This window comes from Danio rerio, chromosome 13 (genome assembly GCF_049306965.1).
Source record: "Danio rerio strain Tuebingen ecotype United States chromosome 13, GRCz12tu, whole genome shotgun sequence".
NCBI lineage: Eukaryota > Metazoa > Chordata > Actinopteri > Cypriniformes > Danionidae > Danio > Danio rerio.
In genome coordinates, this window is record NC_133188.1 from 47,555,001 (window position 1) to 47,575,000 (window position 20,000).

The 20,000-nt window shown below is 34.2% G+C and overlaps 1 long non-coding RNA gene across 3 annotated transcripts in view; it reads right to left on the reverse strand.

The window, feature by feature from the left end:
* Positions 1-9,721: 9,721 nt before the first annotated feature.
* The window catches only part of LOC141376995 (uncharacterized), a 15,106-nt gene continuing 4,827 nt past the window's right edge, over positions 9,722-20,000 (reverse strand). For 2 of the 3 annotated variants that reach the window (XR_012388722.1, XR_012388721.1), the window contains exons 3-4: positions 16,978-17,732; positions 9,722-10,519 (exon numbers count right to left, since the gene is read on the reverse strand). This is a non-coding gene — a long non-coding RNA (uncharacterized lncRNA). Of the gene's footprint in view, positions 10,520-16,948; positions 17,733-20,000 lie in introns of those variants that run through there. The other variant, XR_012388720.1, reaches the window with a different exon arrangement.

Here is a 20,000-nt window from a genome sequence, read left to right on the forward strand (position 1 = left end):
TTACAGTTTTATTGTGTTTTTTACAAAATTAGCAGATACACACGTACAGAGAACATTTTTGCAAAGAAACTGGGATTAAAACATGTTACTCTGTGATCAGATGCAAAAGCGCACTTCTACGTCACATTGCGTTAGGCCTCTAAAATAGGATTCAAATCCCTCTCATTTTATGTCAGAAATTTAAAAAAGAGACTTATTGTGTTTGTATTACTCCAATATGACTGTGGACACACTATACATACACACAGTTCTGTCTAAACAGCTTCCAAAAGGTTGTTTTTATCCTTAGTGCCCTTTAAGTAAAATAATTAGTATATGAATATTAACAAAATATATATTAATAAATATGTATATTGGCTCTACTACCAAGTTGTTGCAGTTAGAGCAACTCTACTCATCTTTGAACAAAATAAATTTAATATGCAGATATATATATATATATATATATATATATATATATATATATATATATATATATATATATATATATATATATATATATATATATATATATATATATATTTATATATATTTAACTCTTTAATATTTGCTAAGCTCCAGATTGTTCATAGTGAAAGTGTTATCATGACAGCGCTACACTAAAACAAATGATATGATTATAATAATAAAATGTCATTTCTATTGTTTACGTATGATCATGCATGCGATAGTGATGTTTTTTTTGAAAATAAAGAATACATTTATATCTGAGTAGAAATAAATAAATATGAGTATGATAAATATTAGTTTACCAGTCTTACCCATCATTTTCCCCCTAAAGTTTTCACAGTATGCGCTGTACATTTATCTTATATCTACTGCTTCAAAACAGACCTAATTGTTTGTGCCAGTAAGGCAGAACGAAAAGGGAACATTTGTCTGCCAAAGAAACCCAAAATTAGAAATAATTTAGCATAATGCTGCAGATAAATCTAACAAGTCAAACACGCATTTGTTTGTATAAACATGATTTGAATTCAGGCGATGTTGGACAGCTTGGCTCTTAAATGTTTAAAGCAGCCTCTGCTTCCACGGCCTGTAATTATGCAGGGATGCTCGTGGGTGACACAAACTGAACACCCAACAATTACCAATCAGTCTGCTGAATGTGAGAGCTCATGTGGATAATGACAGCAGAGCGGTGAACTGTGATTGGAAGGTGGGCGCTCGCTTGCTCAATCTCTCTCTTGCTCTTCTCGAGTACAACTTTTAAAATTAATCTGAAGAAAATATCAGCATGTTGAAATGACACACTATACTATTTCTTACTATTATCATACAATTTCTTAAGTATGTATATTCACTACTATCTCAAAACAAACAATTCTGAGTGTGCCTCACAAAGGTGAGTGGGCTTGACAAACCACCTGATCTGACACTTTAACCAACACTTGCTCCAGTTTTGCACTTTTTCATCAGACCCTCTTCTAAAACGAAAAAAACAACAACAACTACATTGTGCATTTATGAAGTGTGCTTCACACAAGTGAGTGGTTTTAACAACCCCCCTGTTCAAACTCTTTTTTTTTTATTTTATAAAAAGAAACACACTCCCCTCTTCTTACTCTAGCGCTTGATTCTTTGAGCACAGACAGTTTTTTTGTATAGTTAGCACTTCTTGTGTATTGCCTTTTCTACTCTTATACTTTCTTCGTCATTAGCATCTACAGCTGACTGTCAGAAGAGCAGAAACCACTGCTTAAAAACAATTCACTTTAGACCTAGTATTTAAATGATTCTCTTGCGTAATGTCTGAAGGGACAAAACAGGTGATTTTGCACACTTTTAAGAATCTAAGACTGAACAGTATGAAATGCCATCAGTCTACAGAGATTTCCCAGTATTTCTCTGTTGCAATCTGGATGTCACAACAATTAACCCAAAGCAAACAGTAGGAGATTACTATGGTATAAATACAGCACTACAACATACAAGAGAGAGATCGACTTAGAATGTCACCTGTTTTATAATGATTTGATCAGCTGTACTTAAAAATAACAAAAATAAAATGCTGTTTTGTTTTGTTTTTTAAATAAATATAATCAGACACCATAGTTTTTCACTATTCCTCAAACTCTGAAATCAACAAAAAGTTGCAAAAAATCCTGCAAAATTCTTAATTAAATACAAAATAATCACATTTTTTTTAAATATTCTCATAAAACCATATATAATCTCGTTCCAAAACATATAATCAAAATGTATTTATTTTAGTTTGCAATTTATTGTTTTACATTATCTTACAAACGGAGCAATGGAACAAACAGAAAAGCAAGCAGCTTACAATGGTGAAGATTAGTTGAAGGATGGCGGCTGCTGAATGTGACCAAATTGAAAGACATTATTTGCTGGTATTATGATTTTGTGATATCGATAAATTACTTAGTTTAATAATTATTTAGCTTTCCTGTCATTGACAAGTTTTACGCCAATACGTTTTTTAGGTGTATTACGGTAGGGGAAGCCCTAACGCATGTCCTGAGTAAGGTGTGATGTCAGATGCTCCTGAAAGTGAAATCTGAGAGAGAGAAATTAAGATTTTGGATATAATTAAGAGTTATACAACCTTTCTTGGGCCTAATCTCTACCATTTTATATCTTGTCTTGACTAGACCAAAATGATTTAGGCTATAAATACATATATAGTTGAAGTCAGTATTATTAGCCCCTCTTAGAATTTTTATTTTTATATATATACAGTTAGTTAGTTATATATATATATATATATATATATATATATATATATATATATATATATATATATATATATATATATATATATATATATATTTCCCAAATTATGTTTATGTTTATAATTTTCACAGTATGTCTGATAATTTTCTTTTTTCTGGAGAAAGTCTTATTTGTTTTATTTCGGCTAGAATGAAAGGAGTTTTTAATTTTTTAAACACCATTTTAAGGACAAAATATTAGCCCCTTTAAGCTATTTTTTTTTCGACAGTCTACAGAAGAAACCATTGTTATACACAAACTTAATTTTTTATAACTTAATTAATCACCTTACCTGCCTACTTAAATTAATTAGCCTTGTTGAGTCTTTAAGTGTCACTTTAAGCTGTATAGAAGTGTCTTGAAAAATATCTAGTCAAATATTATTTACTGTCATTATGGCAAAGATAAAATAAATCAGTTATTAGAAATGAGTTATTAAAACTATTGTGATTAGAAATGTTAAAAAAACATAACATATATTAAATTACAGAAATTAAAATTTAAGGAAATTTTTGTAATTTAATTTGTGTTATTTATCAGCCGTTATTTAATGATTTTTTTCCCAGCACCGGGAAAAATATGTATAATATTATATATGTAAAATATTTAAAAAAGAAGAAAAAAATTTGAAGGGGGCTAATAATTCTGACTTCAACTGTATATACATATATTGTATATATATATATATATATATATATATATATATATATATATATATATATATATATATATATATATACAGTATATATATATATATATATATATATATATATATATATATATATATATATATATATATATATATATATATATATATATGTATATACACACAGTTATATATATATATATATAACTGTGTGTTTATACACACAGTTGAAGTCAGAATTATTGGCCCCCTTCAATTTTTTTTTCCTTTTTTAAATATTTCCAAATTATGTTTAATAGAGTATAACAAATTTTTACAGTATGTCTGATATTATTTTTTCTTCAGGAAAAAGCCTTATTTGTTTTATTTCGGCTAGAATAAAAGCAGTTTTCAAATTTTTTTTTAAACACCATTTTAGGGACAAAATTATCAGCCCCATAAAGCTATATTTTTTTCTCGATAATCTACAGACCAAACCATCGCTATACAATAACTTACCTAATTGCCCTAACCTGCCTAGTTAACCATATTAACCTAGTTAAGCCTTTTAATGTCACTTTAAGCTGTATAGAAGTGTCTTGAAAATATCTAGTCAAAAATTCTGGACTGTCATCATGGCAAAGATAAAATAAATCAGTTATTAGAAATGAGTTATTAAAACTATTATGTTCAGAAATTTGTTGAAAAAAAAACTTCACTCCGTTAAACAGAAATTGGGGGGAAAAAAAATGTACATGCATACATACATATATTATTCACAAAATTGCAAATTTCTGGGAATTACCACCAAAAAAAAACAAAACAACCAGAGTGTCTGTATAATACGTGGTTTCAAACTAAAATGTCAAATTCATTTTGTTTAACTGCAGAGATGAATTTTCAACATCAAAAGTAAACAGATCGGTAATCTTATATATCAATTCATTGTTGCAAGTAAACGTTGAACACCCGTGAATCACAACATTCAGAAGTTGTTAAATTAGAAGATTATTTTGTATTGTATGTACTGTGTTTTGAGTGTAGAGTTTGCAATCATTTTGAATATCTGGAATATTGTAGCCTACTACATCCTGCTATTTCTTTAGTATGCATTGTTCTATTTTCTTACTTCAGGTCATATTTGTAAATGTCAAGGAAAGGATGACGAAATTAATGTAAAAATTGTATGTAGAATCATTTGACATCAAATTTAGTAAACTTTAGTGCAAGCAGCGGTCGTTTAGCTCCATAAATTTGTTTAGCATTCATGTAGCATACTACTATCCGAGATCTTGAAATACTGCATATGATAGTACATCATGCAGTATGCATAGTCCTTGTCGTTTTTGACTTTTCATTTACATCTCATCACTGTGTGTGTGTTTTCTCTTTTTTATGGATGCCTGATGTGCATATTAAAGTTCAAATGCAATACATCCTTTTGCAGTCTGCTTTAATAATGGTGTCTCCTATCAAGATGACAGTACAAAACACTACTTGCATTATCCTGACCTCAAACACTCCAAATGAAGAGCAAGAAAGCGATAAAACGCATCCGCCGGAGCAATAGCCCACCTCCTGGATGATTATAAGCCATTTGAGGACAGGCCTAATCCTATTGTGCTCCAGATAATCACAGATTTATAGGGAGCGATCGAGTATGAGGTTATGCGCTGTATTGTGTGTTTCTGGAGATCATAATCCCTGATTGAACAGTCTTTGATGTGTCTGCGGTAAATGAAGCCTGGTGCACCTGTACGGAGGAGGGGTAATCCTTCCTGCCAGAGGAAACCATTTATGATTAATACTGAAAGCTGGATGTGTGTGTGTGTGTGAGTGCATGTGTGTGTATCTTTCTGTGTGTTTGTGTGCCATGTACTGTATTTCCTTACATTGTGGGGACCAAATGTCACACACTCATACACTACAGCCAATTTAGTTTATTAAATTCACCTATAGCGCATGTCTTTGGACTTTGGAAAAAACCGGAGCACCTGAGGGAAACCCATGCAAACACGAGGAGAACATGCAAACTGCACACAGAAATGCCAACTGACCCAGCCGAGGCTTGAACCAGTGATCTTCTTGCTGTCAGGCGATATCTATCTATCTATCTATCTATCTATCTATCTATCTATCTATCTATCTATCTATCTATCTATCTATCTATCTATCTATCTATCTATCTATCTATCTATCTATCTATCTATCTGTCTGTCTGTCTGTCTGTCTGTCTGTCTGTCTGTCTGTCTGTCTGTCTGTCTGTCTGTCTGTCTGTCTGTCTGTCTGTCTGTTTGTCTGTCTGTCTGTCTGTCTGTCTGTCTGTCTGTCCTTTTTCAAAGTTATCTATCTATCTGTCCGTCCGTCTTTCTGTCTGTCTCTCTGTCTGCCTACCTATTGTTCTACCCGTCGATCTATTTATCTATCTGTTTGTCTGTCTGTCTGTCCTTTTTCAAACTTATCTATCTATCTGTCTGTCCGTCCGTCCGTCTTTCTGTCCATCTGTCTGTCTGCCTACCTATTGTTCTACCTGTCTATCTAGCTGTATGTCTGTCTGTCTGTCTGTCCTTTTTCAATGTTATCTATTTATCTGTCCGTGCATCTTTCTGTCCCTCTGTCTGTCTGCTTACCTATTGTTCTGTCGGTCTGTCTGTCTGTCTGTCTGTCTGTCTGTCTGTCCTTTTTCAAAGTTATCTAATTATCTGTGCGTCCGTCTTTCTGTCTGTCTGTCTGCCTGCCAACCTATTGTTCTACCTATCTATCTATCTATCTATCTATCTATCTATCTATCTATCTATCTATCTATCTATCTATCTATCTATCTATCTATCTATCTATCTGTCTATCTGTCTATCGGTCTGTCTGTCTGTCTGTCTGTCTGTCCTTTTTCAAAGTTATTTATCTATCTGTCCGTCCGTCTTTCTGTCTGTCTCTCTGTCTGCCTACCTATTTTTCTACCCTTCGGTCTATTTATCTATCTGTCTGTCTGTCTGTCCTTTTTCAAACTTATCTATCTGTCTGTCCGTCCGTCCATCTTTCTGTCCATCTGTCTGTCTGCCTACCTATTGTGCTACCTGTCTATCTATCTATCTATCTATCTATCTATCTATCTATCTATCTATCTATCTATCTATCTATCTATCTATCTATCTATCTATCTATCTATCTATCTATCTATCTGTCTATCTGTCTATCGGTCTGTCTGTCTGTCTGTCTGTCCTTTTTCAAAGTTATTTATCTATCTGTCTGTCCGTCTTTCTGTCTGTCTCTCTGTCTGCCTACCTATTGTTCTACCCGTCGGTCTATTTATCTGTCTGTCTGTCTGTCTGTCTGTCTGTCCTTTTTCAAACTTATCTATCTGTCTGTCCGTCCGTCCGTCTTTCTGTCCATTTGTCTGTCTGCCTATCTATTGTTGTACCTGTCTGTCTATCTATCTGTATGTCTGTCTGTCTGTCCTTTTTAAAAGTTATCTATTTATCTGTCCATGCGTCTTTCTGTCCGTCTGTCTGTCTGCTTTCCTATTGTTCCGTCAGTCGGTCAGTCGGTCGGTCGGTCGGTCGGTCGGTCTGTCTGTCTGTCTGTCTGTCTGTCTGTCTGTCTGTCTGTCTGTCTGTCTGTCTGTCTGTCTGTCCTTTTTCAAAGTTATCTATCTATCTGTGCGTCCGTCTTTCTGTCTGTCTGTCTGCCTGCCTATCTATCTATCTATCTATCTATCTATCTATCTATCTATCTATCTATCTATCTATCTATCTATCTATCTATCTATCTATCTATCTATCTATCTATCTATCTATCTATCTATCTATCTATCTATCTATCTATCTATCTATCTATCTAGCAAATGGCAAGTGTTGTCCGGGGAATGTGCAGTGGAAGCAGAACATTCTGATGATAAAACAATCAAGAGCACATCATATATAGAGAATGGCATTTCTCTCTGTTATTGCTGTAACAAAGCATGTCTGTGTTTCATTAGTCATGGAGCCCCTCTGTTCATTCTTAATCACATACAACACATTTTAGATGAATTACTGATTTTAATAAAAATAGGCCTTTTATTCCTCTAGTGAACTTTCTATTCAGAAGCTTGAATATGTATGAGCACTTATCAATGCAGAAATCGGACATTTTAAATCAGTCTATATAACATGCGGAGGAATGGATGAAAAAGTGCAATAATCATACATATTTCTCTATACTGCATCTCATTAGTGGGGTCTGGACATTTTGACCTCAGCGGCTCTGTTTCAAAACCTGCTGAGCTGATTAAAAATGGGCAGCATTTTTCAACTCCCCCTAAAGTCTGGAATGAAATGTAGACTCTAAAAGTTCTGATAATTACTTTTTAGATGACTTCGTTAGACCCAGACAATGTATTTTAATTCTTAACTGAGAATCTAATTTTTAGCTCAAATGAATGTTTCGTCTCCTTTTTGATATTTTTTTTTTAGGAAAGTATTTTGAAGAATTTTTGTCTGTCTGTCTGTCTGTCCATTGTTCTACCATTCTATCCATCATTCCATCCATTATTCCATAACTTTATCAATCGTTCCATCCATCCATCCATCCATCCAACTATTTATCGTTCCGTTCATCATTCCATTCAACTGTCCGTCCATTCGCCCATCCATCGTTCCATCCATCTTTCCATCCACCCATTCATCGTTCCATTCATCCATTGTTCTGTCCATCCATCCATCGTTCTATCCATCCATTGTTCATCCATCTATCCAACCATCCATCCATTGTTCCATCCAACTATCCATCCATCCATCCATCCATCCATCCGTCCATTCACCCATCTGTCGTTTCATCTGTCCATCATTCCAACCATCCATCCGTCCATCGTTCCATCCAACCATGCGTCCATCATTCCATCCATCCATCGTTGTGTCTGTCCATCGTTCCATCCCTCCATCCATCATTCCATCGTTCTATCTATCCATTGTTCATCCGTCCATCCAACCATCCATCCATTGTTCCATCCAACCATCATTCCATCCATCCATTCGTCTGTACGCCCATCCGTCGTTCCATCCATTGTTCCGTCCATCCCTCCATCCATCATTCCATCGTTCTATCTATCCATTGTTCATCCGTCCATCCAACCATCCATCCATTGTTCCATCCAACCATCCATCCATCGTTCCTTCCATCATTCCATCCATCCATTCATCTGTACGCCCATCCGTCGTTCCATCCATTGTTCCGTCCATCCGCCCATCCGTCCGTCATTCCATCTAACTATGCGTCGATCATTCCATCCATCCATCGTTTTGTCTGTCCGTCGTTCCATCTGTCCATCCATCCGACCATTGTTCTTGTGGTCTGTCCATTGTTTCGCTGTTCCGTCATCGTTCCATCCACCCACCTATCTACCTAATTGTTTTAAGTATTATTATTTTTCCTTTATTTTTGAACTATGGAAGTCAGTGGTAATCACTGTTTGATTACTATATCAAAATACATTTTTGTGTGTTAAACAATAAGAAAAAAAGTGTTCAGGTTTGAATTATATACACTCCAAATTGATGCTATCATAAATCTCTATTTCAAAGATATTTGAAATTCTGTTTTAAATGACTACGAAGACATTTTGTCACTCATAACCTCAGAAAAAGCACAGACATGAATGTTTGTAGATCTCACTCATCTTCGTTCATACAAGCTGCCAGTGTGAGTACACTTTAAAAGACTGTGTGTCAAAACATTGTCAACTCTCAGCTTACATGCAGGATTCAAAAACTTGTATGCATGCAGCGTAAATGATATAATATGTTAATTATTAAAACATTATTATAATACAGTATATCAACGTGCACTGTAAAAAATTACATCATAGTCATGGCAACCAATGTTTTTATGTTACTTTAACTTAATTTAGAAAGTTAATCAAGTTTCAACTTATTTTTGTTAATGATTATTATTATTATTATTATGATTATTATTATTATTATTATTATTATCTTGATTGTTTAAGTCAGTTTAATTGATGTAAGTTAAAATTACTTGCAAAATTACATTGGTTCAACTTAGGGCATCATGATGGCTCAGTGGTTAACACTGTCGCCTCACAGCAAGAAGGTTGCTGGTTCAAGTTCTGGCTGGCATTTCTGTGTGGATTTTGCATGTATTCCCAGTGTTCACGTGAGTATCCTCTGGTTTCTCCCACTGTCCAAAAACATACTCTGTGGGTTAAATGGATAAACAAAGTTGGCCATAGTATGAGTGTGAATGTGGGAATGAATGGCAGTGCTGGGTTGTGGATGAAAGAGCATCCCCTGCGTAAAACATATGCTGGAATGGTTGATGATTCATTCCACTGTGGGGACCCCTAATAAATAAGGGATTAAGCTGAAGGAAAATTAATGGTTTAACTTGGTTTGAAATTAATGAAGGGTACAAATCAACTGATCCGAATGTTGTCACTCAATTGAATGGGCGTTATCAGCTATAGATCACTTACGGCTGCAACCGGAATTTAACAATAAATATTTATATTATTTATTAAATTTCCTATAAATTGTATTTTATTAATGTCTACCCCAGCCCCAACCCTAAACCCAACCATCACAGTAATGTAAAAACAGATCTGGATCAGGAGTCTTCTCTATTAGTATAGCTGATTAACTATGTGGATGGATGATGACATTCTGAGCCTTCTAGTTGGTGCAGAAGACTGGCCCATATCTATCAGATGATAACCACACCCTTTAAATCGAATGATAACATTCGGAGTGGGTTAAAAAAAAATTGGTGAGCAATATATTTTTACATTATGGTAATGTCAGAATCTAGTGAATCTTATTTGCATATCTTATTTGTTTTTCAAATCAGTCACTTTTGTCATTTCCAATTCTACTCTGACTTAGAAAATAACTTCCAGGCCAGCAGACTGGAAGCAGGATAGATTATTGAACAGAGCCAGTGAGAGCTGAATGGTGATTTTCCCAGAAATGTCCTCTGTGGAGACTCCTGTGCTTCCACTCCAGAAACAGGACAAAAGCTACACGGTAGCCAAACATAAAACCCTTGAAACCAGGTGGTCAATTCCTGTTCGAGGAAACCAAGCCAGGTCTGAAATGCTGGAGCAGTCTACTGGGTAAAGACCTGTCATTGTAGGGGTCACCGATTCATTTGCAGTTTGGAACAAGCTGTGAACTGAAGAGAGTACCATTGAGTCAGATTTGTAATACCAGATTTCTCTCAAGGGTCAAGGTTTGACTGTTTAGCATGTTCTCGATAGCCCCAGCTGCTAAAGACTGGAAACATTATATTTAAAGAGCAAACACATCTGATTTTCATGTTTTCTGACTATATAACTATCTATACTATCACTTTTATACCAGATTTGATCTTTTTTCCCGGAATGGATGTTGATGGCTACTCTTCAAAATAACCATTTTAATAACAAAATAAATATGTAATTACATTTTTTTTGTTTTTTTGTAAGCATATGCAACTCAAACTCAAATAACGCAAATTTCTAATCAGCCAATCACATGGCAGCAACTCATTTAGGCATGTAGACATGGTCGAGACGATCTACTGCAGTTCAAACCGAGCATCTGAATGAGGAAGAAAGGTGATTTAAGTGATTTTGAACATGGCATGGTTGTTGATGCCAGACAGGCTGGTCTGAGTATTTCAGAAACTGCTGATCTACTGGGATTTTTATACACAACCATCTCTAGGGCTTACAGAGAATGGCCTGAAAAAGAGAAAACATCCAGTGAGCGGCAGTTCTGTGGCACAAATGCCTTGTTAATGCCAGAGATCAGAGGAGAATGGCCAAACTGGTTCCAGCTGATATTAAACAGTAATTCAAATAACCACTTGTTAAAACTGAGGTATCAGAGGAGCATCTCTGAATGCACAATACGTCCAACCTTGAGGCGGATGTGCTACAGCAGCAGAAGACCACACCGGCCACTTCTGTCAGCTAAGAACAGTACACTGATACTACAATTTACACAGGCAAGATTTGGTTAAATGAAGATTGGAAAACGTTGCCTGAGCTGATAAGTCTCAATTTCTGCTGCGACATTTTGCTGAGAATTTGGCATCAACAACATGAAAGCATAGATCAATCCTGCCTCGTATAAACAGTTCAGGCGGGTGGTGGTGGTGTAATGTTGTGGGGGATATTTTGTTGGCACACTTTGGGCCCATTAGTACCAACTGACCATCGTGTCAACGCCACAGCCTACCTGAGTATTGTTGCTGACCATGTCCACTTCTTAATGACCACAGTGTACGCATCTTCTAATTACTACTTCCAGTCGGATAACTCGCCATGTCATAAAGCGCAAATCATCTCAGACTGGTTTTTTGAACATGACACAAGGCCTCCACAGTCACCAGTTCTCAACCCAAGAGAGCACCTTTGGGATGTATCATGGATATGCATCGGATGTGCAGCCTTAAGCCTGATTTATACTTCTGCTTCAGGTGACCGGCGTAACCCACGGCGCATGCAACGCGCGTGGCTGTGCATTTATACTTCTGCGCGCTGTCTCTGTCGGTCTGCATTAACGCATCCGAAACACTAGTTGGCAGTGAGGTGTAAATGTTCCTCTGTGTCGAGCTTCTTCGCTACTTTTATGTTTTATATAATCTGTTTCCTGTGCATTTGTAGAGAGCGCCCATGACAGCTACTGTAGGTACTTGATGATCATTTTTCCTGATGTAAAGAAATTAATAAAAATGAACATCTTGCATGTCAAGGGGATAGTAAATTATCAACAAATGTTCATTTTGGAAGTGAACTAACCCTTTAAGCTTACCAAAACAGCATTTGTTTGAAAAATTCGCAATACCTTACAGGTTGCTCCATAGGTAATATGTACACCAAAGGTGCCACCTAACAAAAAAAAATCTCTATGTAGGCTGATATATTTTTCTTATAATAAGTATCTTTGCTTTAAGTGCTAACTGTGAGTGCAGCAGCTATAATCATCATGACATTTACTAGCAACAGAGTGACACTGACTAGAGTGACAGTGACTGTGCTGATATTGTGTGTTTTTTAGCAGCACACTGTGGTTTGAGATCCGAATAACCGTGATGTATTAGAGCCGTGACAGCTACCAAGGAGGGAGGAATAGTTACAGTGATTTTGACAGCGTCTCAAGATAATAACAGTACTAAAGATAACTGTGATGGCAGTCAGTAGAAGTGCGAAACAAACCAGCTTAACTCAAGAGCACTGGAGCATAGAACACGCAATCAGATATAATTATATATATATTTATAAAATCTCTCTCTCTCTCTCTGTCTGTAAGCATCGTAGTGGCACTCTGAATGTGAACGCTTTAGCACAAGGTATGCAATATTATAATGCTGCATTTTAAAGTGTGCCTGTTATGTTATTTTAATCATTCCTCATTTTGTTTTGGAGGTCTTCTGCAGTACATTTACAGCTGCGGTATTCCAAGGTCAAAGATAAATCATGTTAATTTTATAAATACTATACAATACAACATTAGTTATTTCCACTACCTGGAGTGGTTGGTTCAAGGATCTAGTTTCTTTAAAGAAAGTATACTCTTTAAATTGGTCAGATGGAACCGTTATGATTGGTCTAATGCTTGTAGTTATATCAGAAACCAAATGATAATAACCATATTTAAATTTCAATTTTGTTAATCACAGTAATGTAATTAAAAGTATTAAAGTGAAGCCATTTTGGGTGACACAGTGGCTCAGTGGTTAGCATTGTTGCCTCACAGCAAGAAGGTCACTAGTTCTGGCTGAGCCAGTTGGTATTTCTGAGTGGAGTTTGCATGTTCTCCCCGTGTTCACATGGGTTTCCTCTGGGTCTCCAGTTTCCCCCCACAGTCTGAAGACATGCGCTACAGGTGAATTGAATCAACTAAATTGGCAGTAGTGTATGTGTGTGCATGTGTATGAGTGTGTGTATATATATATATATATATATATATATATATATATATATATATATATATATATATATATATATATATATATATATATATATATTTATTTATTTATTTATTTATTTATTTATTTATTTATTTATTTATTTTTTAATTGCTTGTTTTTTGTTTCAGTTGCCTTTGGATATAGCATTTTAATTAGCTTTCAATTATCTGTAGCTGAGGTTTATTCCTATATAGTAGGCAATATACAATGATATTTATTTATTTATTTATTTATTTATTTATTTATTTATTTATTTATTTATTTATTTATGTATTTATGTTTTTTTTTATTTATGTATTTATTTATTTATTCGAGACAGCGAACAGCCTGAAGTAAGACTTTCTTGGATTTATTATGCTTGTTTTAGATGGATTTTAAAAACTGATAAAACTGATTCAAACTCAAACAGCATCCAACCAATTCTATATGGGAGCCTATCTTTTTACAATGCAGTATATTTTAAGTGCACTTTGACACCTTCTGTAGGTTTCCCCAGAGCCCTGTTTAATTTATAGACAGTATAACACTAATCAAAGAGAAATGCTAGCGTAAAAAAAAAAAAAAAAAAAACAGGCTGAAAACTAATAAAAGCAACACCCTGACATCTCTCTAACCTGTCTTAATGAATATCACTCTAATCAAATTTAAATATACAGAGTGCCAGCGGAGATGCTAATTGGCATACAAATACAATTGTTTTGATAATGAGGTTTGCGAGTCGAGCAAGGGTAAAAAACTATTTGCAAAATGAAATACATGACTGCTGTTCATTTATTTGTCTAGTTTTGTTTGCACGAGGGTTTGAGGAAGATGGAGTCTGAGCACATTCACTGAGTGTTTTGAACGTGTTCTGAGTGCACTGTGACATTTGGTGAAAATAACTTTCAGCCCTCATTTGCTTCCTTTGTATAATGGAAATTATGTCTTGAAGTGACATTTTAATTTGTCGTCATGTATGATACTAAATATAAAATTGGTAGAACGCTTCTGCATTTTCAGTCTTGTCAAACTCATAATAAGCTAATAAGTGCACTATTAAACAGAGCTAATAGTCAGAATATGTGTCTGCTACATTGTGAAAACCACTTTAAATGGCCATAATGCTGCTAGATGCAATTAAAGCTTTTATTCAAGAGACAAAATGGATCAGATTGCTAAACAGTTTATTGAGATGTAAATGTAAGGCCGTATAACTGCATTTCTAGCATTTATCAGCCATAAATGATGAATATTAAAAGTTTTATATTGTTTTGAAAATATCATTAATAGTGAAAGCCACCTTTTATAGAAGCGTTTTTATTTATTTTTCTAAATTAATAGCACATTTAATTTACAGGTTGAAAAAAAAGGTTGTTGTTTTTTTGTACACTTGTTCTTTCTTTTTATTTTCCTCACAACAATAGTTAGCTTCAAAAATGCCAGATATGAAATGGCCTACTTTTATTTGATTAAAAATGGGTATTAATTAATGGATAGTTAGTATAATCAACTTTTTCTATACAGAGCTCAACATACTGCGTCTGAATACACATCTCTCAATTATAAATATATTCTATTGACCTTATTCTCCGCAGACGAGCGGGCGCTGCCATTTGAATCTTTTTGGCACAAGACTTCCGGTCTCATTCACTTCCATTCATTTTTAGACATTAAAAACTGCTCGTTTCGCTGTTTGATGTTGCAAACTGATATTTCCTTGTTATATTATTCTACTTGGTCTGTATAGTCATGCAAACATTTGTTTGTAGAGCAAGTAGTTTGACCGTTTTTGCCGTTTATTCCTTGTCATTTCTCCCATAGGCAACTGAAACGGAAGTTCTAAGATAATCGCGAAAACAGGCGCACTTCCGCATTTTAGAATAAGGTCAATAGGATGCTTTACAATATTATATGTGTTCATCCATAGATTAGTCAGTACTGAAGCCAAATCTGGAGCTAATAAAACAAAATAACTTATGATAACGGTCCAAAATAAGTACACCCAAATGAATGTTGCGGAAAAATATTTTATAAAAAATTTAAAAAGAGCAAAATCTCTATCTATATCTCAAAAATTTTGTTCAAATTTTGTAGTTTGTAATTTTATTTCTCTAATATTTCATATGAATTTAAATGTGTAATCTTTCTATTTCTAAAGACGCTTGGTGACAAATATTATTTTAACAAATCTATACATTTAATAAATCTGTTTTGTTCAAATGCACAAGAATTCATTACCTACAGTGCATCCAGAAAGTATTCATAGCGCTTCACTTTTTCCACATTTTCTTATGTTACAGCCTTATTCCAAAATAGATTAATTTATTGGAGTTTAACTGTGGCAAATTCAGTTGATTGGACATGATTTGAAAAGGCATACACCTGTCTATATAAGGCCCCAGGGTTGACAGTGCATGTCAAAGCACAAACCAAGCATGAAGACAAAGGTATTGTCTGTAGACCTACGAGACAGGATTGTATCGGGCACAAGACAGGGGAAGGTTACAGAAAAATTTCTGCTTCTCTGAAAGTTCCAATGAGTACAGTGGCCTCCATCATCCGCAAGTGGAAGATGTTTGGAACCACCGGGCTCTTCCTACATATATGTATACATACAGTTGAAGTAAGAATTATATGCCCCTCTTTACATTTTTTTCTCTTTTTTAAATATTTTCCAAATGATGTTTAACTGAGCAAGGAAGTTTTCACAGTATGTCTGATAATGTTTTACCTTATCGAAAAAGTCTTAAGAGTTTTATTTCGGCTAGAATTAGAGCAGTTTTTACATTTTTAAAAGCCATTATAAAGTCAAATATATATATATATATATATATATATATATATATATATATATATATATATATATATATATATATATATATATATATATATATATATATATATATATATTGATAAATCTAAGCTGTTACTGCATTCAGCTCAGGTAAAGTCTGTGGTCTCTCTTACCTACTACCATGTTCAGTGCTCAAACCTGCACACACACAATCACACACTCCAGAGCTCATAACCGCAGTATAATCCCTCCTCATATATGTGCTTCTGAAGTGAAGTGAGCAATTACAATGAGCCGCTGACCTGAGTGATCATTAATCCCAACATTAATGACTCCATTATGAAGCTGTAGGGACGAGAACAGAGCGCAGGCCTTCAGCATCATGCAGCATTCACTATATTTGCAGACTTAACCTTAATCATTGCCTGAAGAAAACTAATTGCCATCCAGTCACATATTCAGACTGGTGGCCTGTATAAAACACACTATACTGCCAAAACTTTAGGGTCACCTGCCTTTACATGCACTTGAAATTTAATGATGTCCCAATATTTATTGTATAGAGTTGGTCCACCATATGCAGCTATAAGAGCATTTACAAGTTGTAGTTAAATTGAAGCCAGGTGCCTATATAGGTGCATGTCTGTCCCAAATTTTGGCAATGTATAGAATGAAAATGTACTACAGGTTGGTTGGTTGATTGGTTGGTTGATCTGTTATTTGATTGGTTGGTTGATTGGATCATCGGTTGGTTGATTTGTTTGTCAATTGATTTATTGGTCGGTTGGTTTGTTTGTTGGGTTGGTTGTTTGGTTTGTTTGTCAGTTGGTTGGTTAGTTTGTCTTTTAGGTCGTTGGTTGGTTGTTTGATCATTTGTTTTTTGTTTTGTTGGTTGGCTTACCGGTTGATTCCTCGGTTGGTTGGTTTGTTAATTGATTCGTTGGTCAGTTGGTTAGTTCATCAGTTGGTTGGTTGGTTTGGCGGTTGGCTCGCCGGTTGGTTAGTTTGTCAGTTGGGTCATCAGTTGGTTGATTGGATGGTTGGTTTGTCGGTTGGGTCCTCGGTTCGTTCGATCCCGGTTGTTTCGTCAGTTTGTTGGTTGGTTAGTTGGTTTGTCGGTTGGTTGTTTTGTCGGTTGTTTGGTTGGTTTGTAGGTTCTTTGGTTCATCAGTTGGTTGGTTGGATCATTGGTTGGTTGGTTTATCGGTTGGTTGTTTGGTTGTTGTTTTTTTGTCAGCTGGGTCATCGGTTGGTTGGTTTGTCGGTTGGTTTGTTGGTTTGTTAGTTGGTTTGTTGGTTGGGTCGTTGGTTGGTTGGTTGGTTTGTCGGTTAGGTCATTGGTTGGTTGGTTCCTCGTTTGGTTGTTTCGTCGTTTGGTTGGTTTGTCAGTTGGTTCGTCAGTTGGTTAGTTTGTCTGTTGGTTTGTCGGTTGGGTCGTCGATTGGTGGGTTGGTTTGTAGGTTGGGTTATCGGTTGGATGTTTGGTTGGTCGGTTGGGTCATTGGTTGGTTGGTTGGTTCCTCGTTGTTTGGTTGTTTTGTCAGTTGGTTGGTTTGTCAGTTGGTTCATCAGTTGGTTGTTTGGATTTTTGATTAATTTGGTTGGTTTGTTGCTTGGTTCGTTGACTGGTTGGTTGGTTGGTTTATTGGTTCAGTTCTGTAAATGATAAAAAAAATTACATATTTTAATCTTTATTTGCAAAAGACACTTACTAAAATGTTATTCAATGTAACATCTGTATACCATAAAATCCTGTCAGACATTTTTAATAAATCAAAACATGAATTTAGTATGATTGTTTGTATATTTTACTAAAAATATGTTGTTTCTTAAATACATCTTATTGTTATTTTATCCATCTTTCATGAGTTGTTTCCATGAACAGCAAAATCTGAAAAAGAAAAAAAAAAGAAAAAAAAAGTCACACTCATCACAGTGTGTCACACAGATTGTTTTGCTTTTCATATCATTTAAATAATTTAATGATTGTATTTATTTATTTATTTTTTATTTATTTATTTATTTATTTATTTATTTATTTTTTGAAATATTTGGATCATTCTAAGCACAGCTTAGTTTTTGGGATATGGGAAAATAAAATCAAACATTATCAAAACTTTAAATACACTAGTTTCTTTAAAAACATTTTAGTTGCTGTATAATAACTTCATATGACAACTCCTCCTTTGTCAGTATTTGAGTGTATAGAGTATATATATATATATTATCAATATTCAAATTTATATGTGTGGTGTAATAGATCCGCCGAAACAACCAGATTATGATTTATGGAATTTCCATTCAGTTTGACTCTCAGCTACTGATTTAGGACTATAATAATGTGTCTCAATATTGGAGTGTGGTTTCAAGGCCATTAAAATAACACGGCTTGGGTCCCTTTAACACAAACACCTCATTTAAACATATTGCTGCTGCGCTCTTGGGAACTGAGTCATAGTGTCCTTTCCAAGTCCACAACTTAGGAACTGCACAAACTTTTAATACCTGTTCTATCATACATCTTTCTAATAATACTTCTAGTAATACAAATTCTAGTAATACAGTTCTAGCTTACTTATACCATTATACTGTAGATTCGACAACATATTAGCTTTGTTTACATACACATTTTTTATGCACATATTGTGAATATATATATATATATATATATATATATATATATATATATATATATATATATATATATATATATATATATATATATATATGTGTGTGTGTGTGTGTGTGTGTGTGTGTGTGTGTGTGTGTGTGTGTGTTGTAAAATATAAAATAATAGGGTGATTTTTTTTGGTTAGAAAATTCGATAAACATTTTTATGGTTGAGTCATACAAATATGCTATGTTAGAAATGTACTGTAAGTCCATTAATGCATGATTAAAATTTCATTTTAACAGTTTCAACAGATTATGTAGTCTCAAACATATAATTTAAGTTATTTATAGCATCTGTTTGTAGGATTAAATACATTGTTCTTTCATAACTGATTTAAAAGGCTATGCGCTCATGCAAGAAAATATGACAGAAAACTCATTCAGAAACAGACTTTTATAAGTATTTTAAAGGGGCTTTTTGTTCTGTTGAATGCCTCAGATAGAAACAGTGCTTTATCAACAAATTATAAATGTGATATTCTTTGGTATTTCGAAAAAGCTTCATATTTTGAGCTCCAAAAATGTCAACACTTAAAATTCAAGAGAGAAAAAAAGTGTTTGAATAGCTTAATAGGTTAATTAAACTTATAATGGTTTACATTGTTGGTGTCTTGAAGGATTAGGGTAATATTATCCAGGAATAATACCTTTTTAATACTCTAAATAATTAACAATTTACATATTTTGTGATTCACATGTGTTTTCCAGTTATTTATGCTTTTGAATTGCATTATGGGACCTTGATCTCTGCTCTTTTGACTTTTGATGATTAAAAATTCAACTTTAAAGTTTAACAAGAGACTTCTATTGACATTTTAATAGTTTGAAATAATGTATAAGATATAATTCAGAGAGAAATACGTCTGTAAAATAAAATAAAAAATGCACTGGCGGTTTATAACGAGGTTTTTGTACTGTAATATAAAACACCAAACCAGAAAATATATCAGTTTAAACTATTAAAAATGTTATCATAAAAGTCACTTTTTTCGAACTTTTAAAGGTTAAAAGTTGTTGGAAGAATGATCAAGGTCCCATAATGCAATTTAAAAGCACAAATAAATGGGTAAAATTTATTTAAAAAATAATAAAAACATGAATCACAAAAAATGGAAAATGCTAATTTACGGATATGTTTTACAGTAACACTTTAGCTGTACGGTTTTTAATAAATTGCACACGATGCATGTATGCTTTTGTGTACTCAGAGTTCAGATGTGAAAGCCTCTAAGTGCACTGAATTTGTCTTCT